We start from the raw sequence: 23,643 nt of genomic DNA, 5'->3' as shown, positions 1-23,643 counted from the left end.
TTCAGCCCTCAATTTGATTATTTCTTGGCATCTATTACTCCTGGGTGAGTTTGCTTCTTTTTGTTCTAGAGCTTTCAGGTGTGCTGTTAAGTCACTAGTGTGAGATTTCTCCATCTTCTTCTTCTTTTTTTTTTTTTTAAAGATTTATTTATTTATTATCTATACAGAACAGGGTGCCAGATCTCATTACAGATGGTTGTGAGCCACCATGTGGGTGCTGGGAATTGAACTCAGGACCTCTGGAAGAGCAGTCGGTGCTCTTAACCTCTAAGCCATCTCTCCAGCACCTCCATCTTCTTCTTTTTTTTTTTTTTTGGCCTTTAGTGCTATGAATTTTCCTTTAGCACTGCTTTCATAGTGTCCCATAATTTTAGGTATGTTGTACCTTCATTTTCATTGAATTCTAGGAAATCTTTAATTTCTTTCTTTATTTCTTCCTTATCCCATTGGTGATTCAGTTTGGCATTATTCAGTTTCCATGAAATTGTAGGCTTTCTGTAAATTTTTTTTGTTGTTGAAATCTAACATTAAGCCATGGTGGTCTAATAAAATACAAGAAGTTATTCCAATTTTTTTTTTGTATCTGTTGAGATTTGCTTTGTGACCAAGAATGTGGTCAATTTTAGAGAATGTTCCATGGGGTGGTGAGAAGAAGGTATATTTGTTTATGTTTGGGTGGAATATTGTATAGATATCTATTAAGTCCATTTGAGTCACAACATGAGATAAGTTCCTTGTTTCTCTGGTAAGTTTCTGTATGGCAGACCTGTCCAGTGGTGAGAGTGGGGTGTTGAAGTCTCCCACCACTAGTGTGTGGGGTTTGATGTGTGGTTTAAGCTTTAGTAGTGTTTCCTTTACATATGTGGATGTCCTTGTATTTGGGACATAAATGTTCAGAATTGAGACTCCATCTTGGTGGATCTTTCCTGTGATAAATATGTAATGTCCTTCCCAATCTCTTTCGATTTATTTTAGTTTAGTCTATTTTGTTAGATATTAGGATAGCTACATCAGCTTGCTTCTTAAGTCCATTTGATTGGAAAGTCTTTTCCCAGCCTTTTACTCTGAGATAGTGTCTGTATGTGAAGTTGAGGTGTGTCTTGTATGTAGCAGAAGGATGGATCCTGTTTTCATATACATTCTGTTAGCCTGTGTCTTTTTTATAGGCAAATCGAGACCATTGATATTAAGGGACATTAATGACCAGTGATTGTTAATTCCTGTTATCTTTTGGTGGTAGTGTTGTGTGTTTCCCTTCTTTGGTATTTGATGATGTGGGGTTATCTATTGCCTGTGTTTTCATGGGTGTATCTAACTTCCTTAGGTTGGATTTTTCCTTCTAGTGCTTTCTGTAGAGCTGGATTTGTTGATAGGTATTGTTTTAATCTGGTTTTATCATGGAATATTTTGTTTACTCTGTCTATGGTGATTGAGAGTTTTGCTGGTTATAATGGGTTGGTACCCATGGTCTGTTAGTGTCTGCATAACATCTGTCCAGGACCTTTTGGCTTTCAGAGTCTCCTTTGAGACTAGGTGCTATTCTGATGGGTCTGTCTTTATATGTTACTTGGCCTTTTTCCTTTACAGCTCTTAACATTATTTCTTTATTCTATATGTTTGGTAGTTTGTTATTATATGGCAAGGGGACTTTTTTTTTGGATCCAATCTATTTGGTGTTCTATAAGCTTCTTGTATCTTCATTAGGTTGGAATGTTTTTTTCTATGGTTTTGTTGAATATATTTTCTGTGCCTTTGAGTCGGTATTCTTCTCCTTCTTCTATCCCCATTCTTCTTAGGATTGGTCTTTTAATGGTTTCCCAAATTTCCTGGATGTTTTGTGTTATGACTTTGTTGGCTTTAATGTTTTCTTTGACTGACAAATCTATTTCCTCTACCATATTCTCCACCAGAGATTCTCTCTTCATCTCTTGCATTCTGTTGATTATGCTTGCATCTGTAACTCCTGTTCGATTACTCAGATTTTCCATTTCCAGCATTCCCTCAGTTTGCATCTTCTTTATTGTCTCTATTTCAGTTTTCAAATCTTGAACTGTTCCTTCACCTGTTTGTTTTTTTCTTGGCTTTCTTTAAGGGATTCATTGATTTCTTCCAATTTTTTGTCTGTCTTTTCCTCCAATTCTTTAGGGGAATTTTTCATTTCATCTTTAAAGGCCTCTATCATCATCTTAATGTCATTTTTATGGTGAATTTCTTCTGCTTCTTCTGTGTTGGGATGTTCAGGTCTTGCTGATGTAGAACAACTAGGTTCTAATGGTGCCTATTGGTTTTTATGTTGTTGACTGTATTTTTGCACTGGCATCTACCCATCTCTTCCTCCACTCAGTGCAAGTGGTGTCTGTGTCTGAGGGAGCATCTCTTGGTCTGATCAATACTCTTGGTCCAATGGGAGCTCTTGGTTTAATTGGTGATCTTGTTTTAATTGCTGCTGATGAACTCTTTGTCTCCGGAAGCAGCTCTTAGTCTAATCAGCGGCGCTGGTGGGCTCTGTCCCAGGGAGCAGCTGCAGTCTCAGAGGGTTGATGGCTTTAGGAGGCGTGGGGCTTGTAGGTTACAGGGTCTGGTGGGGGATGGTGGTATTCCAACCTGTCTGCAAGAGATCTGTCTGCTGGCCTGAAACTGGGACTGCAATGGGTGATTGTGTGGGGTGCAGGGTTGTGCACTTGGGCCCAAAGCCTAGAGGCTGGGGTGTTTGGCTATGAGAACAAAGACTCACCTCTTAGTCCAATCAGCTGGTGGTCTCTCCGGAATATACTTTCTTGATGACAATCCTGCATCTTTCTCCTAGGAGGCAAATAGGTGTGCTGAGCCAGTAAGGACCTAGGCCATCAGGTCCTAGGACCTCTGACCCTCTGGGTCAAGTCCATTACCGGACCCCCATCATTGGAGCTCACTTGCAGGAGGAGACTTCCACAAGTCTCTGAAGCTATCCCCCCTATTTCTTGAGGTGAGTGGGATACTTGAATTATCATCTGTACCATGGCCCCCACCTCCGAGTCTTGCCTAGTCAGCTCTAGGGTTCTGCAGTAGCAGATGCTGGAGGTAGGATGTTAGAGACCTTACAGCCCTGGGAGGGGACCAGAGAAGACTCGGAAGGAAGATGGTTCTACAGTCACAGACCCCCGCCCCCATAGAAGGAGTGCTTCCTGTGCTAGGCATGGGGGAGAAGACTTGGGATGGATCAAGAGGAGTGGAAGTCAAGGATGAGGGCCAAAAGATCATGTGGTTAAAGGGGTGATGGCCTGAGATGCCACCACTCAGGAGGCTCATGGAGATTTACTGTTTAGAGATTAGCCTGGGAAACATAAGATGTCCCAGGCTGGCCTGGACCCTCGGCAGTGGAGGAGAAGGAGTGCTGAGGAGATGGCTTATTGGGTAAGGCCTTGCCAACCAGCAGAGGATCTGAGTTTGAGGCCCAACAATACAGGCAAAATTGAGGGAGTAGCATAGGTCATACTCAGGGGCTTTCTGTGGCCACGTGGGAGGCAGAGCTGATACAAGCAGTTCAGAAATTCATAGGGCAGCAGGCTGGGGGAGCACACTGGAGAAAAGGCACTGTTTCACAAAGGTGGAAGGCTAGGACCACATCCTGTGATGCCTGGTTCCCTCCAAATACTTGCAAGAGACATGTTGCTCCTGCTCTCAGGCCAGTGTGTGCGTGTCCAGTCTACAGGAGACAGAGAGGCAAGTACAAACAAGGACATGAAGCAGAGTTAAGTGGACATTCTGAAGGAGAGCCTCTAATGGCACTTCATGGTTTTACAAAAACACGTAGGATGGCTCACTGTAGGGACCAACTGTATCACCAAGGAGGTCTTTCTATTGCTCTGTCAGCTGCCTCCAGCCTTGGGAGAGCCAGGATCACTGGCCTGAGTTACCACGTGGCTTTCGGTGCTGAGGAGGGAACCAATGGCTTCCTGCATGCTAGGCTGGCACTCGGCCAACTGAATTTATTCCCTATTAACCATACGCATGCCTTTATTAAAAGTATTTGTATCCCATGGATTGTGTGACTTGTATACCCAGTGACGCTTTACCATCACACATGGGCATGGTTCTGAGGACAACTTGTGGGTGTCATTTCTCTCCTCCCATGTGGGTCCTGAGGATCTGGATAGTTCACTCCAGTCCTTGGACTGGCAACAAAAGCCTGTGTCCCCTGAACCCCTCAACCAGCCCTAATTTACTTTCTTAATGACAGTCCCTCATCTTTGCTCTTAGGACACTCACCAGTGTGCCTGGACAGTAGGGACCTACGACAACAGGTCCCAGGACCACTGACCCTCTGGGTCAAGTCCACTTCTGGCCCTGCCCCACACCCATTGGAGCTCCCCTGCTGGAGAATTCTCCAAAGCCTCCCAAGTTACTCCCCCTGTTACTTGAGGTGAGTTAGAAACATGGCTTATCTTCTGTCCTGTAGCCTTGTAGCCTCTGTCTGAGACACGTGCAGGGCCCGAGGGTGAAGGTGTAGGAGGTGGAATGTTAAAGGCCTTAACAGCCCCTGGTGGGATCTGAAGCATCCTTGGAAGGATGTTGCACATATTTTCCCGTATCCCACCTATAGAGGGGATTAACCGTGAGAGCCCCTGGTTAGATCAAGTGGCCAAAGAAGGAAAAGTAGCATGGAGTGGTGTGAGCATGTAATCCCAGTACTCAGGAAGCTCTTGAGGGATATTACGTAGTTGCTGATCATTCTGGGCAAGATAGAATGGTCCAAGATACCCTGTACACCCAAAACAGTGTTCCTTATGTTCTCATCCCATTAACCCCCCCACACCCAGTTTGCTCATGGAGATCTCATGTATTTCTCCTTCACTGGGCAATCTATGTGTCCCTCTTAGGGTTCTCCTTGTTAGCCAGCTTCTCTGGGGCTGTGGGTTGTAGTCTGGTTATCCTTTGCTTTACATCTAGTATCCACTTATGAGTGAGTATATACCATGTTTGACCTTCTGACTCAGGATAGTATTTTCTAGTTCCATCCATTTACCTGCAATTTTATGATATCAATGTTTTTTTTTTACTGCTGAGTAATATTTCATTGTGTATATGTGCCATATTTTCTTTATCCATTCTTCAGTTGAGGGGCATCTAGATTGTTTCCATATTCTGGCTATTAAAAATAATGCTACTATGAACATAGTTGAGCATGTGTCCTTGTGGTATGATTGAGCATTCCTTGAGTATATGTCCAAGAGTGGTATAGCTGGGTCTTGAGGTAGATTGATTCCCAATTTTCAGAGAAATAGCCATACTGATTTCCAAAGTGACTGTACAAGTTTGCATTCCCACCAACAGTGTAGGAGTGTTCCTCTTGCTCTACATCCTCTCCAACATAAGCTGTCTTCAGTGTTTTGATCTTAGCCATTTTGACAGGTGTAAGTTGGAATCTCAGAGCCATTTTGATCTGCACTTCCCTGATGACTAAGGATGTTGAGCAATTCCTTAAATGTCTTTCAGCCATTTGAGATTCTTCTGTGGAGAATTCTCTGTTTAGCTCTGTAGCCCATTTTTAATTGGATTGTTCAGTATTTTGAAGTCTAGTTTCTTGAATTCTTTATGTATTTTGGAGGTCAGCCCTCTGTCAGATGTGGGGTTGGGGACTATCTTTTCCCATTCTGTAGGCTGTCATTTTGTCTTATTGACCATGTCCTTTGCCCTACAAAAGCTTCTCAGTTTCAGGAGGTCCCATTTATTAATTGTTTCTCTCAGTGTCTGTGCTACCAGTGTTATATTTAGGAAGTGGTCTCCTGTGCCAATGCATTCAAGAGTACTTCCTACTTTCTCTTCTATCAAGTTCAGTGTGGCTGGATTTATATTGAGGTCTTTGATCCATTTGGACTTGAGTTTTGTACATGGTGACAGATAAGGATCTCTTTGCATTCTTCTACATGTTGACATTCAGTTATGCTAGCACCATTTGTTGAAGAAAATTTCTTTTTTCTATTGTACAGTTTTGGCTTCTATGTTAAAAAAATCAGGTGTTCATAAGTGTGTATATTAATGTCAGGGTCTTCAGTTTGATTCCATTGGTCCACATGTTGGTTTTTGTGCCAATACCAAGCTGTTTTTATTACTATAGCTCTACAGTAGAGCTTGAGGTCAGAGATTGTCATGCCTCCAGAGATGGCTTTATTGTACAGGATTGTTTTAGCTATCCTGGGTTTTTTGTTTTTTCATATGAAGTTGAGTATTGTTCTTTCCAAGTCTGTGAAGAAATCGTGTTGGGATTTTGTTGGGGACTGTGTTGAATCTGTAGATTGCTTTTGGTAAGATGGCCATTTTTACTGTTAATCCTGCCTATCCAGGAGCATGGGAGATCTTTCCAATTTCTGACATCTTCCTCGATTTCTTTCTTCAGAGATTTAAAGTTCTTGTCATACAGGTATTTCACTTGCTTAATTAGAGTTACCCCAAGGTATTTTATTGTGGCTATTGTAAAGGATGATGTTTCTCTGATTTCTTTCTCAGCCTGTTTATCGTTTGTATATAGGAGAGATACTGATTTTTTTTTTTGAGTTAATCTTGTATCCTGCCACATTACTGAAGATGTTTGTCAGTGGTAGGAGTTCCCTGGTAGAATTTTTGGTGTCACTTAGTTATACTATTATATCGTCTGCAAACAGAGAAAGTTTGACTTCTCTCTTTCTAATTTCTATCCCTTTGATTTCCTTTTGTTGTCTTATTGCTCTAGCTAGAACTTCAAGTATTATATTGAATAAATATGAGGAGAGTGGACAGCCTTGTCTTGTTCTTGATTTTAATGGAATTGCTTTGAGTTTCTCTCCATTTATTTTGATACTGGATGTCGGCTTGCTGTAAATTGCCTTTATGTTTAGCTTCCTTGTGTTCCTGATCTCTCTAGGACCTTTATCATGAAGGGGTGTTGGATTTTGTCAAAGGCTTCTTCAGCATCTAATAAGAAGATCATGTGTTTTTTTTCTTTCAGTTTGTTTATATGGTGGATTACACTGACAGATTTTCATATGTTGAATCATCCTTGCATCCCTGAGATGAAGCCTACTTGGCCATGGTGGATATTTTTTTTATGTGTTCTTGGATTCGGTTTGCCAATATTTTATTGAATATTTTTGCATCAATGTTCATGAGGGAGATTGTTCTGTAATTCTCTTTCTTTATTGCATCTTTGTGTGGTTTGGGTATCACGGTAATTGTAGCCTCATAAAAAGTTTGATAATATTCCTTCTGTTTCTATTGTGTGGAACAATTTGAAGAGTATTGGTATTAGCTCTTATTTGAAAATCTGGTAGAATTCTGCACTGAAAAAATCTGGTCCTTTGTTTTTTGTTCTTTTGTTTTTTTTGTTTCGTTTTGTTTTTTGGTTGGGAGACATTTAATGATTGTTTCTATTTCCTTAGGGGTTATTGGTCTATTTAAATAGTTTATCTGGTCTTGGTTTAAATTTGGTATGTGGTACCTATCCAGAAAATTGTCCATTTCTTTAAGATTTTTCAATTTTGTGGAGTACAGTATGACCTGATGATTCTCTGGATGTCCTCATTGTCTGTTGTTATGTCTCCCTTTTCATTTCTCATTTGTTAATTTGGATAGGAGCTTGTCTATCTTGTTGATTTTTTCAAAGAACCAACTCTTTGTTTCATTGATTCTTTGTATTGTTATCTCTGTTTCTATTTATTGATTTCAGCCCTCAATTTGATTATTTCTTGGCATCTATTACTCCTGGGTGAGTTTGCTTCTTTTTGTTCTAGAGCTTTCAGGTGTGCTGTTAAGTCACTAGTGTGAGATTTCTCCATCTTCTTCTTCTTTTTTTTAAAAGATTTATTTATTTATTATCTATATAGAACAGGGTGCCAGATCTCATTACAGATGGTTGTGAGCCACCATGTGGGTGCTGGGAATTGAACTCAGGACCTCTGGAAGAGCAGTCGGTGCTCTTAACCTCTAAGCCATCTCTCCAGCCCGTCCATCTTCTTCTTGTTTTTTTTTTTTTTTTTTTTTTTGGCCTTTAGTGCTATGAATTTTCCTCTTAGCACTGCTTTCATAGTGTCCCATAATTTTAGGTATGTTGTACCTTCATTTTCATTGAATTCTAGGAAATCTTTAATTTCTTTCTTTATTTCTTCCTTGACCCATTGGTGATTCAGTTGGGCATTATTCAGTTTCCATGAGATTGTAGGCTTTCTGTAACTTTTTTTTGTTGTTGAAATCTAACTTTAAGCAATGGTGGTCTGATAAAATACAAGAGGTTATTCCAATTTTTTTTGTATCTGTTGAGATTTGCTTTTTGACCAAGAATGTGGTCAATTTTAGAGAATGTTCCATGGGGTGGTGAGAAGAAGGTGTATTTGTTTATGTTCGAGTGGAATATTGTATAGCTATCTATTAAGTCCATTTGAGTCATAACATCAGTTAAGTCCCTTGTTTCTCTGTTAAGTTTCTGTTTGGCAGACCTGTCCAGTGGTGAGAGTGGGGTGTTGAAGTCTCCCACCACTAGTGTGTGGGGTTTGATGTGTGGTTTAAGCTTTAGTAATGTTTCTTTTACATATGTGGATGTCCTTGTATTTGGGGCATAAATGTTCAGAATTGAGACTTCATCTTGGTGGATCTTTCCTGTGATAAATATGTAATGTCCTTCCCAATCTCTTTTGATTTATTTTAGTTTGAAGTCTGTTTTGTTAGATATTAGGATAGCTATAGCTTGCTTCTTAAGTCCATTTGATTGGAAAGTCTTTTCCCAGCCTTTTACTCTGAGGTAGTGTCTGTCTCTGAAGTTGAAGTGGGTCTTGTATGTATCAGAAGGATGGATCCTGTTTTCATATCCATTCTGTTAGCCTGTGTCTTTTTATAGGCAAATCGAGACCATTGATATTAAGGGACATTAATGACCAGTGATTGTTAATTCCTGTTATCTTTTGGTGGTAGTGTTGTGTGTTTCCCTTCTTTGGTATTTGATGATGTGGGGTTATCTATTGCCTGTGTTTTCATGGGTGTATCTAACTTCCTTAGGTTGGATTTTTCCTTCTAGTGCTTTCTGTAGGGCTGGATTTGTTGATAGGTATTGTTTTAATCTGGTTTTATCATGGAATATTTTGTTTATTCTGTCTATGGTGATTGAGAGTTTTGCTGGGTATAATAGTTTGGGTTGGTACCCATGGTCTCTTAGTGTCTGCATAACACCTGTCCAGGACATTTTGGCTTTCAGAGTCTCCTCTGAGACCAGGTGCTATTCTGATGGGTCTGTCTTTATATGTTACTTGGCCTTTTTCCTTTACAGCTCTTAACATTTTTTTTTATCCTATATGTTTAGTAATATGTTATTAAATGGCAAGGAGACTTTTTTTTTGGATCCAGTCTATTTGGTGTTCTATAAGCTTCTTGTATCTTCATTAGGTTGGAATGTTTTCTTCTATGGTTTTTTTTTTTTTTTTTTTTTAAATTTTTTTTTTAAAGATTTATTTATTTATTATGTATACAGCATGTATGCCTGCACACCAGAAGAGGGCATCAGATCTCATTACAGATGGTTGTGAGCCACCATGTGGTTGCTGGGAATTGAACTCAGGACCTCTGGAAGAGCAGTCAGTGCTCTTAACCTCTGAGCCATCTCTCCAGCCCCTCTTCTATGGTTTTGTTGAATATATTTTCTGTGCCTTTGAGTTGGTATTCTTCTCCTTCTTCTCTCCCCATTTTTCTTAGGGTTGGTCTTTTAATGGTTCCCAAATTTAGGTTGGAAAGTTTTCTTCTATGGTTTTGTTGAATATATTTTCTGTGCCTTTGAGTTGGTATTCTTCTCCTTCTTCTATCCCCATTTTTTTTTTAGGTTTGGTCTTTTAATGGTTTCCAAAATTTCCTGGATGTTTTGTGTTATGACTTTGTTGGCTTTAATGTTTTCTTTGACTGACAAATCTATTTCCTCTACCATATCTTCACCACCAGAGATTCTCTCTTCATCTCTTGCATTCTGTTGGTTATGCTTGCATCTGTAGCTCCTGTTCTTTTACTCAGATTTTCCATTTCCAGCATTCCCTCAGTTTGCATCTTCTCTATTGTCTCTATTTCAGTTTTCAAATCTTGAACTGTTCCTTCACCTGTTTGTTTTTTTCTTGGCTTTCTTTAAGGGATTCATTGATTTCTTCCAATTTTTTGTCTGTCTTTTCCTCGAATTCTTTAGGGGAATTTTTCATTTCATCTTCAAAGGCCTCTATCATCTTCTTAATGTCATTTTTATGGTGAATTTCTTCTGCTTCTTCTGTGTTGGGATGTTCAGGTCTTGCTGATGTAGAACAACTAGGTTCTAATGGTGCCATATTGGTTTTTATGTTGTTGACTGTATTTTTGTACTGGCATCTACCCATCTCTTCCTCCACTCAGTGCAAGCAGTGTCTCTGTCTGAGGGAGCCTCTCTTGGTCCGATCAATACCCTTGATCCAATGGGAGCTCTTGATTTAATTGGGCATCGTGGTCCAATTGGTGCTGATGAATTCTTTGTCTCCGGAAGCAGCTCTTAGTCTAATCAGCGGTGCTGGTGGGCTCTGTCCCAGGGAGCAGCTGCAGTCTCAGAGGGTGGGTGGCTTTGGAAGGGGTGGGTCTTGTAGGTTACAGGGTCTGGTGGGGGATGGTGGTATTCCAACCTATCTGCAGGAGATCTGTCTGCTGGCCTGAAACTGGGACTCCAATGGGTGATTGTGTGGGGTGCAGGGTTGTGCACTTGGGCCCAAAGCCTAGAGGCTGGGGTGTTTGGCTATGAGAACAAAGACTCACCTCTTAGTCCAATCAGCTGGTGGACTCTGTGGAATATACTTTCTTGATGACAATCCTGCATCTTTCTCCTAGGAGGCAAATAGGTGTGCTGAGCCAGTAAGGACCTAGGCCATCAGGTCCTAGGACCTCTGACCCTCTGGGTCAAGTCCATTACCGGACCCCCACCATTGGAGCTCACTTGCAGGAGGAGACTTCCACAAGTCTCTGAAGCTATCCCCCCTATTTCTTGAGGTGAGTGGGATACTTGAATTATCATCTGTACCATGGCCCCCACCTCCGACTCATGCCTAGACAGCTCTAGGGTTCTGCAGTTGCAGATGCTGGAGGTGGGATGGTAGAGACCTTACAGCCCTGGGAGGGGACCGGAGAAGACTTGGAAGGAAGATGGTTCTACAGTCACAGACCCCGCACCCACAGAAGGAGTGCTTCCTGTGCTAGGCATGGGGGAGAAGACTTGGGATGGATCAAGAGGAGTGGAAGTCAAGGATGAGGGCCAAAGATCATGTGGTTAAAGGGGTGATGGCCTGAGATGCCACCACTCAGGAGGCTCACGGAGATTTACTGTTTAGAGATTAGCCTGGGAAACATAAGATGTCCCAGGCTGGCCTGGATCCTCGGCAGTGGAGGAGAAGGAGTGCTGAGGAGATGGCTTATTGGGTAAGACCTTGCCAACCAGCAGAGGATGTGAGTTTGAGGCCCAACAATACAGGCAAAATTGAGGGAGTAGCATAGGTCATACTCAGGGGCTTTCTGTGGCCATCTGGGAGGCAGAGCTGATACAAGCAGTTCAGAAATTCATAGGGCAGCAGGCTGGGGGAGCACACTGGAGAAAAGGCACTGTTTCACAAAGGTGGAAGGCTAGGACCACATCCTATGATGCCTGGTTCCCTCCAAATACTTGCAAGAGACATGTTGCTCCTGCTCTCAGGCCAGTGTGTGCGTGTCCAGTCTACAGGAGACAGAGAGGCAAGTACAAACAAGGACATGAGGCAGAGTTAAGTGGACATTCTGAAGGAGAGCCTCTAATGGCACTTCATGGTTTTACAAAAACACCTAGGATGGCTCACTGTAGGGACCAATGGTCTCACCAAGGAGGACTTTCAATTGCTCTGTCAGCTGCCTCCAGCCTTGGGAGAGCCAGGATCACTGGCCTGAGTTACCACGTGGCTTTCGGTGCTGAGGAGGGAACCAATGGCTTCCTGCATGCTAGGCTGGCACTCGGCCAACTGAATTTATTCCCTATTAACCATACGCATGCCTTTATTAAAAGCATTTGCATCCCATGGATTGTGTGACTTGTATACCCAGTGACGGTATACCATCACACACGGGCATGGTTCTGAGGACAACTTGTGGGTGTCATTTCTCTCCTCCCATGTGGGTCCTGAGGATCTGGATAGTTCACTCCAGTCCTTGGACTGGCAACAAAAGCCTGTGTCCCCTGAACCCGTCAACCAGCCCTAATTTACTTTCTTAATGACAGTCCCTCATCTTTGCTCTTAGGACACTCACCAGTGTGCCTGGACAGTAGGGACCTACGACAACAGGTCCCAGGACCACTGACCCCCTGGGTCAAGTCCACTTCTGGCCCTGCCCCACACCCATTGGAGCTCCCCTGCTGGAGAATTCTCCAAAGCCTCCCAAGTTACTCCCCCTGTTACTTGAGGTGAGTTAGAAACATGGCTTATCTTCTGTCCTGTAGCCTTGTAGCCCCTGTCTGAGACATGTGCAAGGCACGAGGGTGAAGGTGTATGAGATGGAATGTTAAAGGCCTTAACAGCCCCTGGTGGGACTTGAAGCATCCTTGGATGGATGTTGCACATATTTTCCCGTATCCCACCTATAGAGGGGATTAACCGTGAGAGCCCCTGGTTAGATCAAGTGGCCAAAGAAGGAAAAGTAGCATGGAGTGGTGTGAGCATGTAATCCCAGTACTCAGGAGGCTCTCGAGGGATATTACGTAGTTGCTGATCATTCTGGAAAAGATAGAATGGTCCAAGATACCCTGTACACCCAAAACAGTGTTCCTTATGTTCTCATCCCCACACCCAGTTTGCTCATTGAGATCTCATCTATTTCTCCTTCACTGGGCAATCTATGTGTCCCTCTTAGGGTCCTCCTTGTTAGCTAGCTTCTCTGGGGCTGTGGGTTGTAGTCTGGTTATCCTTTGCTTTACATCTAGTATCCACTTATGAGTGAGTACATACCATGTTTGACCTTCTGACTCAGGATAGTATTTTCTAGTTCCATCCATTTGCCTGCAATTTTACGATATCAATTTTTTTTTTTTTACTGCTGAGTAATATTTCATTGTGTATATGTGCCATATTTTCTTTATCCATTCTTCAGTTGAGGGGCATCTAGATTGTTTCCATAGTCTGGCTATTAAAAATAATGCTACTATGAACATAGTTGAGCATGTGTCCTTGTGGTATGATTGAGCATTCCTTGAGTATATGCCCAAGAGTGGTATAGCTGGGTCTTGAGGTAGATTGATTCCCAATTTTCAGAGAAATAGCCATACTGATTTCCAAAGTGGCTGTACAAGTTTGCATTCCTACCAACAGTGTAGGAGTGTTCCTCTTGCTCTACATCCTCTCCATTAAGCTGTCTTCAGTGTTTTTGATCTTAGCCATTTTGACAGGTGTAAGATGGAATCTCAGAGCCATTTTGATCTGCACTTCCCTGATGCCTAAGGATGTTGAGCAATTCCTTAAATGTCTTTCAGCCATTTGAGATTCTTCTGTGGAGAATTCTCTGTTTAGCTCTGTAGCCCATTTTTAATTGGATTGTTCAGTATTTTGAAGTCTAGTATCTTGAATTCTTTATGTATTTTGGAGGTCAGCCCTCTGTCAGATGTGGGGTTGGGGACTATCTTTTCCCATTCTGTAGGCTGTCATTTTGTCTTATTGACCATGTCCTTTGCCCTACAAAACCTCAGTTTCAGGAGGTCCCATTTATTAATTGTTTCTCTCAGTGTCTGTGCTACCAGTGTTATATTTAGAAAATGGTCTCCTGTGCCAATGCATTCATGACTACTTCCTACTTTCTCTTCTATCAAGTTCAGTGTGGCTGGATTTATATTGAGGTCTTTGATCCATTTGGACTTGAGTTTTGTACATGGTGACAGATAAGGATCTCTTTGCATTCTTCTACATGTTGACATTCAGTTATGCTAGCACCATTTGTTGAAGAAAATTTCTTTTTTCTATTGTACAGTTTTGGCTTCTATGTTAAAAAAATCAGGTGTTCATAAGCGTGTATATTAATGTCAGGGTCTTCAGTTTGATTCCATTGCTCCATATGTTGGTTTTTGTGCCAATACCAAGCTGTTTTTATTACTATAGCTCTATAGTAGAACTTGAGGTCAGAGATTGTCATGCCTCCAGAGATGGCTTTATTGTACAGGATTGTTTTAGCTATCCTGGGTTTTTTGTTTTTTCATATGAAGTTGAGTATTGTTCTTTCCAAGTCTGTGAAGAAATCGTGTTGGGATTTTGATGGGGACTGTGTTGAATTTGTAGATTGCTTTTGGTAAGATTGCCATTTTTACTGTTAATCCTACCTATCCAGGAGCATGGGAGATCTTTCCAATTTCTGACATCTTCCTCCATTTCTTTCTTCAGAGATTTAAAGTTCTTGTCATACAGGTATTTCACTTGCTTAATTAGAGTTACCCCAAGGTATTTTATTGTGGCTATTGTAAAGGATGATGTTTCTGTGATTTCTTTCTCAGGCTGTTTATCGTTTGTATATAGGAGAGACACTGATTTTTTTTGAGTTAATCTTGTATCCTGCCACATTACTGAAGATGTTTATCAGTTGTAGGAGTTCCCTGGTAGAATTTTTGGTGTCACTTAGTTATACTATTATATCGTCTGCAAACAGAGAAAGTTTGACTTCTCTCTTTCTAATTACTTCAAGTATTATATTGAATAAATATGAGGAGAGTGGACAGCCTTGTCTTGTTCCTGATTTTAATGGAATTGCTTTGAGTTTCTCTCCATTTATTTTGAAACTGGATGTCGGCTTGCTGTAAATTGCCTTTATGTTTAGGTTCCTTGTGTTCCTGATCTCTCTAGGACCTTTATCATGAAGGGGTGTTGGATTTTGTCAAAGGCTTCTTCAGCATCTAATAAGAAGATCATGTGTTTTTTTTTTCTTTCAGTTTGTTTATATTGTGGATTACATTGACAGATTTTCATATGTTGAATCATCCTTGCATCCCTGAGATGAAGCCTACTTGGCCATGGTGGATAATTTTTTTATGTGTTCTTGGATTCGGTTTGCCAATATTTTATTGAATATATATATATATATATTTTTTGGTTTTTTGAGACAGGATTTCTCTGTGTAGCTTTGTCCCTTTCCTGGAACTCACTTGGTAGCCCAGGCTGGCCTCGAACTCACAGAGATCCTCCTGGCTCTGCCTCCCGAGGGCTGGGATTAAAGGCGTGCGCCACCACCGCCCTTTATTGAATATTTTTGCATCAATGTTCATGAGGGAGATTGGTCTGTAATTCTCTTTCTTTATTGCATCTTTGTGTGGTTTGGGTATCACGGTAATTGTAGCCTCATAAAAAGTTTGGTAATATTCCTTCTGTTTCTATTGTGTGGAACAATTTGAAGAGTATTGGTATTAGCTCTTATTTGAAAATCTGGTAGAATTCTGCACTGAAAAAATCTGGTCCTCTGTTTTTTTTTTTTTTGTTCTTTTGTTTTTTTTGTTTTGTTTTGTTTTTTGGTTGGGAGACATTTAATGATTGTTTCTATTTCCTTAGGGGTTATTGGTCTATTTAAATAGTTTATCTGGTCTTGGTTTAAATTTGGTATGTGGTACCTATGCAGAAAATTGTCCATTTCTTTAAGATTTTCCAATTTTGTGGAGTACAGTATGACTTGATGATTCTCTGGATGTCCTCATTGTCTGTTGTTATGTCTCCCTTTTCATTTCTGATTTGTTAATTTGGATAAGAGCTTGCCTTTCTTGTTGATTTTTCTCAAAGAACCAACTCTTTGTTTCATTGATTCTTTGTATTGTTATCTCTGTTTCTATTTATTGATTTCAGCCCTCAATTTGATTATTTCTTGGCATCTATTACTCCTGGGTGAGTTTGCTTCTTTTTGTTCTAGAGCTTTCAGGTGTGCTGTTAAGTCACTAGTGTGAGATTTCTCCATTTTCTTCTTCTTTTTTTTTTAAGATTTATTTATTTATTATCTATACAGAACAGGGTGCCAGATCTCATTACAGATGGTTGTGAGCCACCATGTGAGTGCTGGGAATTGAACTCAGGACCTCTGGAAGAGCAGTTGGTGCTCTTAACCTCTAAGCCATCTCTCCAGCCCCTACGTCTTCTTCCTTTTTTTTTTTTTTTTTTGTCCTTTAGTGCTATGAATTTTCCTCTTAGCTCTGCTTTCATAGTGTCCCATAATTTTAGGTATGTTGTACCTTCATTTTCATTGAATTCTAGGAAATCTTTAATTTCTTTCTTTATTTCTTCCTTGACCCATTGGTGATTCAGTTGGGCATTATTCAGTTTCCATGAAATTGTAGGCTTTCTGTAAATTTTTTTTGTTGTTGAAATCTAACTTTAAGCCATGGTGGTCCAATAAAATACAAGAGGTTATTCCAATTTTTTTTTTGTATCTGTTGAGATTTGCTTTGTGACCAAGAATGTGGTCAATTTTAGAGAATGTTCCATGGGGTGGTGAGAAGAAGGTATATTTGTTTATGTTCGGGTGGAATATTGTATAGATATCTATTAAGTCCATTTGAGAAACAACATCAGTTATGTCCCTTGTTTCTCTGTTAAGTTTCCGTCTGGCAGACCTGTCCAGTGGTGAGAGTGGGGTGTTGAAGTCTCCCACCACTAGTGTGTGGGGTTTGATGTGTGGTTTAAGCTTTAGTAATGTTTCTTTTACATATGTGGATGTCCTTGTATTTGGGGCATAAATGTTCAGAATTGAGACTTCATCTTGGTGGATCTTTCCTGTGATAAATATGTAATGTCCTTCCCAATCTCTTTTGATTTATTTTAGTTTGAAGTCTATTTTGTTAGATATTAGGATAGCTATAGCTTGCTTCTTAAGTCCATTTGATTGGAAAGTCTTTTCCCAGCCTTTTACTCTGAGGTAGTGTCTGTCTCTGAAGTTGAGGTGTGTCTTGTATGTAGCAGAAGGATGGATCCTGTTTTCATATCCATTCTGTTAGCCTGTGTCTTTTTTATAGGCAAATCGAGACCATTGATATTAAGGGACATTAATGACCAGTGATTGTTAATTCCTGTTATCTTTTGGTGGTAGTGTTGTGTGTTTCCCTTCTTTGCTATTTGATGATGTGGGATTATCTATTGCCTGTGTTTTCATGGGTGTATCTAACTTCCTTAAGTTGGATTTTTCCTTCTAGTGCTTTCTGTAGGGCTGGATTTGTTGATAGGTATTGTTTTAATCTGTTTTTTTCATGGAATATTTTGTTTAATCTCTCCATGGTGATTGAGAGTTTTGCTGGTTATAATGGGTTGGTACCCATGGTCTCTTAGTGTCTGCATAACATCTGTCCAGGACCTTTTGGCTTTCAGAGTCTCCTCTGAGACCAGGTGCTATTCTGATGGATCTGTGTTTATATGTTACTTGGCCTTTTTCCTTTACAGCTCTTAACATTTTTTTTTATCCTATATGTTTAGTAATTTGTTATTATATGGCAGGGGGACTTTTTTTTTTGGATCCAATCTATTTGGTGTTCTATAAGCTTCTTGTATCTTCATTAGGTTGGAATGTTTTCTTCTATGGTTTTGTTGAATATATTTTCTGTGCCTTTGAGTTGGTATTCTTCTCCTTCTTCTCTCCCCATTTTTCTTAGGGTTGGTCTTTTAATGGTTTCCCAAATTTAGGTTGGAAAGTTTTCTTCTATGGTTTTGTTGAATATATTTTCTGTGCCTGTGAGTTGGTATTCTTTCCTTCTTCTATCCCCATTTTTTTTTTAGGTTTGGTCTTTTAATGGTTTCCCAGATTTTCTGGATGTTTTGTGTTATGACTTTGTTGGCTTTAATGTTTTCTTTGACTGACAAATCTATTTCCTCTACCATATCTTCACCACCAGAGATTCTCTCTTCATCTCTTGCATTCTGTTGGTTATGCTTGCATCTGTAGCTCCTGTTCTTTTACTCAGATTTTCCATTTCCAGCATTCCCTCAGTTTGCATCTTCTTTATTGGCTCTATTTCAGTTTTCAAATCTTGAACTGTTCTTTCACCTGTTTGTTTTTTTCTTGGCTTTCTTTAAGGGATTCATTGATTTCTTCCAATTTTTTGTCTGTCTTTTCCTCGAATTCTTTAGGGGAATTTTTCATTTCATCTTCAAAGGCCTCTATCATCTTCTTAATGTCATTTTTATGGTGAATTTCTTCTGCTTCTTCTGTGTTGGGATGTTCAGGTCTTGCTGATGTAGAACAACTAGGTTCTAATGGTGCCATATTGGTTTTTATGTTGTTGACTGTATTTTTGCACTGGCATCTACCCATCTCTTCCTCCACTCAGTGCAAGCAGTGTCTCTGTCTGAGGGAGCCTCTCTTGGTCCGATCAATACCCTTGATCCAATGGGAGCTCTTGATTTAATTGGGCATCGTGGTCCAATTGGTGCTGATGAATTCTTTGTCTCCGGAAGCAGCTCTTAGTCTAATCAGCGGTGCTGGTGGGCTCTGTCCCAGGGAGCAGCTGCAGTCTCAGAGGGTGGGTGGCTTTGGAAGGGGTGGGTCTTGTAGGTTACAGGGTCTGGTGGGGGATGGTGGTATTCCAACCTATCTGCAGGAGATCTGTCTGCTGGCCTGAAACTGGGACTGCAATGGGTGATTGTGTGGGGTGCAGGGTTGTGCACTTGGGCCCAAAGCCTAGAGGCTGGGGTGTTTGGCTATGAGAACAAAGACTCACCTCTTAGTCCAATCAGCTGGTGGACTCTCTGGAATATACTTTCTTGATGACAATCCTGCATCTTTCTCCTAGGAGGCGCATTGGTGTGCTGAGCCAGTAAGGACCTAGGCCATCAGGTCCTAGGACCTCTGACCCTCTGGGTCAAGTCCATTACCGGACCCCCACCATTGGAGCTCACTTGCAGGAGGAGACTTCCACAAGTCTCTGAAGCTATCCCCCCTATTTCTTGAGGTGAGTGGGATACTTGAATTATCATCTGTACCATGGCCCCCACCTCTGACTCTTGCCTAGACAGCTCTAGGGTTCTGCAGTTGCAGATGCTGGAGGTAGGATGGTAGAGACCTTACAGCCCTGGGAGGGCACCGGAGAAGACTCGGAAGGAAGATGGTTCTACAGTCACAGACCCCCGCCCCCACAGAAGGAGTGCTTCCTGTGCTAGGCATGGGGGAGAAGACTTGGGATAGATCAAGAGGAGCTTGATCAAAGGGCTTTCTCTGGCCACCTGGGAGGCAGAGCTGATACAAGCAGTTGAGAAATTCATAGGGCAGCAGGCTGGGGGAGCACAATGGAGAAAAGGCACTCTTTCAAAAAGGTGGAAGCCTAGGACCACACCCTATGATGCCTGGTTCCCTCCAAATACTTGCAAGAGACATGTTGCTCCTGCTCACAGGCCTGTGTGTGCGTGTCCAGTTTACAGGAGACAGAGAGGCAAGTACAAACAAGGACATGAAGCAGAGTTAAGTGGACATTCTGAAGGAGAGCCTCTAATGGCACTTCATGGTGTCAGCCACTATGTAATTGACATATCTCCATGTCCTGTGTGTCTTATTCTCTCTCTCTTTTTCCCTCTCTTTCTCTTGTCTCTTACACATTAGACATACACACACACACACACACACACACACACACACACACACACACACAGAAGTTGCATATAAAATGGTACAAATTTTAGAAATTATAAAAAATATGAGTGTATTTCAATGGAGGGCATTTAATGTATGTCCTCCATGGTTCATGTTGTCACATAGGATGGCCAAGGACTCACTGTGTCTCCCAGAGGACAGTGAACTTCTGTTCCTCAAATGCTAAGCATGCAGGCCTGAACCAGTGTATGTCCATTATGCCATTTTGAGTAGGAATTTATAACTTCTTGTTTGCCTGGCTTGCCCTCTTCTGAGTTTAATTCCTAGTTCTAATATTCTGTGTTCTATTTTATGGATTGATTGTAAGTCTGCCTACTTAACGTAACAGGATAAGGGAGGAGTTGTTTCCTTCCATCAAATAATAAATTATATTTTTCATCCTGTGGGTTCAGGAATCAAATGAGTGGTCAGACACATGGGTAAAACCCTTTATATTCCAAGGATCTAGCCAACTTGTAATATCTTTTCTTTTATAAATATATCTCTATTTGTATGAATGTTCTGCCTGCATGTATGTCTGTTCACCACATGTGTGCATGGTCTCTTTTCCAATTCAGAACATAGATGGCATCAGATCCCTTGGGAAAGGAGTTATAGACAGTTGTGAGTCCTTGTATTGGACGCTGAGAACCAAACGTGGGTCCTCTGTAAGAGCAGACAGTGCTCTTCTTTGCTGAGCCATTTCCTCAGCCACCCCCAATATCCTTTTTAAATGACTTCATTTGCACAAGAAGCTCAGCGGGGGAGTTAGTTACCTAGAGCTTCAGCAGATCTGAGAAGCTGAACTGTTTGTCCCATGGTTTAGCAGTATATGGGCCCACAAGAAATTCATAAGGTGCAGGTGAATAACACCAAATAAGGTTAAAGCCGTATAACACCAAATATTCTGTGATAAATGGCTTCACATTTGACAGACCCCTGATCGGTCAAACTATAGCTTTACAACACAGCTGAATCTATAATAATATTCTTGTGGTGTGGCCCACAAGATCCCAGGTTGCATGAATTGGCAGAAGACAAGAATCAAAGCCCAAAGCAGCATGTATTGGTATGGGGCTGCAATCTCAACACTCAGGAGGCTTAGCGAAGAGATTTTCCATTAAAAGTCCGCCTGGGAAATAAAGAACCTTCCAGTCTCTCCAGGTCTCTTAACAATGTGCAATGGGAGGGTTGAAGAGATAGTTTGATTGGTAAAGCAAGGACCTGAGTTTGAGTTCCAGGAAGGAATGTAAAAGCTGAGGCATGAGGAGCAGCACACTCCCAGTCCTCTATGGCAAGATGTCAGGCAGAAATGGTGTCTGGAAGCTTCTAGTGCAGCTAGGATGGTAAACACAGCAGAGGGCTAGAGACTTTGCATTTTTTAAAATGGATGGAAGGTGAGGACCAACCCTGAGGAGTTCTCGTGGCCTCCATACTCCTGTCATGGTACACAGCATCCACCCACCTCAGACTGAACACAAACACAAAGGTTAAAAAGAATGAACATGGATTCTGAGGGAGAGCCTTGAAATGGCATTTCATCGGCTCACTTAGCCATGGAGGGTGGTCAAAGACCCACTCTGTGGCCATCGATGACCCTCGAACTCCAGATCCAGCTGCTTTCACCTTTGGGATGCTAGGATTGTAAGCCTGAGCTCCTGTGTGCCCTCCATGCAGTCAGTGCTGGGCTAGGCCGGCACTGACGCAGCTGAGTGTGTCCTCAGTCCCAACAGCCTTCCCTTTCTTAAAAGCAGTGTTGTGTTACATGGACTGTGTGCACCCAGGCCCACACCAGGACTCACCTGGGTAGATCTGAGAACAACCCGCAGTTGTCCTTTCTCTCCTGCCACCACCTGGGGCTTGGGGACCCGGCTGATCCATTCACGTGGTTGCACTGGTGGCAAAAGACTCTCTTCGGAGCCATCTCTCTGTCCTTACTGGGGATATGTTTCTCAATAATAATCTCACATTTTCAGTCCAAAGAGGCTCACTGGTATGCCCAGCCAGTCGTAGGGACCTAGGTCAGCAGGTCCCAGGACCTCTGACCCTTGAGGTCAGGTCCACTGCCGGCCACCCACCAAGAGAAGCTCCCCTGCAGGAGGAGGATTCTCCAAGCCTCCCCAGTTACTTCCCTATTTCTTGAAGTACGTTAGACACACTGCTTATCTTCTATCCCATATCCTCTCAATGCCTTTCCTAGTGTGTTAACCAACAGTGTGTTAAGAGTGCAGATATTGGGGGTGGATGATAAAGAGTTCACAGCCACAGGAGTGGACATGAAGGAGGCCTGTGAAGCACACAATGACAGCTCTCACTCCAACAGGGCAGGGCTAGAGGGAAATCTCAGGTTGGATGCAGAGGCAGAAGACAAGAATAACTCGGGCAGGTGGTTGAGGTCAGCTTAGGAAAAACAGGAAGTTCTGTGGTAGCCTAGATTCTCAAACAGAGGGAAGGAAGGAGGAGCATTGGGGAGATGTTAAACCACAGGCAAAGTGCTTGCCAACGAGTGGGAACCTGGCTTTGAGTCTCAAGAACACATGGAAAAGTCCAGTGCAGAGCACACATCTGCACTCCCAGCTCCCCTGTGGGAAGGGGGCAGACAGAAATACAGGACACTATCTAGAGTCTTGTGAGGCAGGCAGCCTGTCTGTGCCACACAGATCGAGATTCTACCTCAAAAAAAGTGGACAGTGAGGACTAACACCTGAGGATGACGTGTGCCTTCTACATGTGTGCCATGGCCCATCACCCTCATCACACACACACACACACACACACACACACACACACACACACGCCCTTCAGATTCTTATGGAGAGTTTTTAATGGCATTTCCTAGTCTCATATAGCATGTCGGATGGTCAATGTCTCAATACGTCACCAGAGTGACATTGATCTCAGAGCCAGGTCCCTCCACTTTCAGGAATGCTAATCTAAATTGTGCCCTGTATTTAATGTTGGGGAGAGGACTCATGGCTGCTTCGTATAGTCTAAGTTAATAGTCCACCAGCTGAGTTTTTCCCCCCCACTTTAATTAAAAACATTTTTTTATTGAATTCATTATTCTCTGTGTGCCTGTGAGTTAGACTCTTGGCTTTTCTTTTGTCCTAGGTCCCTTAGCCCCTTTCCTAGACAACTACAGAGAACTACAGGATGCAGAGAACAGGAAACACTGTTTCAAAGCACGTGTGTGGCCAGGAGCACAGCAGAGGATGATACATTTCATCCTCACTCACCAGTGCACAGACACTAAAAACGACAACAGTGACAGAGACCTGAATGTCACTTCTTCTCGTGGAGCCATGTGTGACGGCCAAGCAGTCACCGTGTCTCTATGACATTGACATTCCAACTCAGTTCCTGCAGCTTTGTTGTTGTTAAGACTGGGCCTCACTGTGTACACCAGGCTGGCCTGGCACTCACTCTATAGACCAGGCTGGCCTGGAACTCACAGAGATCTGCCTGCTTCTGCCTCCCAAGTGCTGGGATAAAAGGCATATGCCACTATTCCCAGCTTTTGCCCTGCACATTTGGGAATGTTGAGATCTCAAGCCTAACCTACCTCGGGCCCTTTATGCTGTTCAGAGGAGGGAACTCAAGGTTTCCTGTATGCTGTGTTAGTATTCTGCCCAGTGAATTTATTTGACAATACAAAAATCATTTCTTCTGATAAGATGTTTTATTGCTCTCTCCCACCTCGTGTGTGTGTGTGTGTGTGTGTGTGTGTGTGTGTGTGTGTGTGTGTGTGTATGTGCGCTATATAGTTTGGGATGACAGAGAGTACTCATTCCCCCCTTTCACTATGGGAGACCCACCTAGATCCTGAAGATCAAACCTGAGTAGTCTGGTCTATCAGCAAACACTTATTTCTGAGCCATCTTGTAAACTCTCAATATCCTTTCTTAATATCAACCTTTCATCTTTGCTTCTAGGAGGCTTATTGGTGAGGTCAATCTATAAGCGACCAAGGCCACCAGGTCCCAAGACCTCTGACCCTAGGGGTCAAGTCTCCTCCCCAGTTGAGGGGAAGTCCTTGTTTCCTACATTACTTCTGTT

General features: G+C 42.1%; 2 long non-coding RNA genes across 2 annotated transcripts in view; both read left to right on the top strand.

Moving 5' to 3' along the window:
• Positions 1-2,895, top strand: part of LOC131898185 (uncharacterized) — a 15,820-nt gene extending 12,925 nt beyond the window's left edge. Inside the window, exon 4 of the long non-coding RNA XR_009375866.1 lies at positions 2,807-2,895. This is a non-coding gene — a long non-coding RNA (uncharacterized LOC131898185). The remainder of the gene's footprint in view (positions 1-2,806) is intronic.
• LOC131898184 (uncharacterized) lies at positions 2,886-23,643 on the top strand. The gene is made up of 6 exons (XR_009375865.1): positions 2,886-2,965; positions 4,240-4,402; positions 10,831-10,989; positions 12,262-12,424; positions 18,755-18,913; positions 23,520-23,643. It is a non-coding gene; the product is annotated as an uncharacterized LOC131898184 (long non-coding RNA).

This window comes from Peromyscus eremicus, chromosome 23 (genome assembly GCF_949786415.1).
Source record: "Peromyscus eremicus chromosome 23, PerEre_H2_v1, whole genome shotgun sequence".
Taxonomy (NCBI): domain Eukaryota; kingdom Metazoa; phylum Chordata; class Mammalia; order Rodentia; family Cricetidae; genus Peromyscus; species Peromyscus eremicus.
Note: the sequence above shows the minus strand (reverse complement) of the source record. Positions and strands in the feature narration are given on the sequence as shown.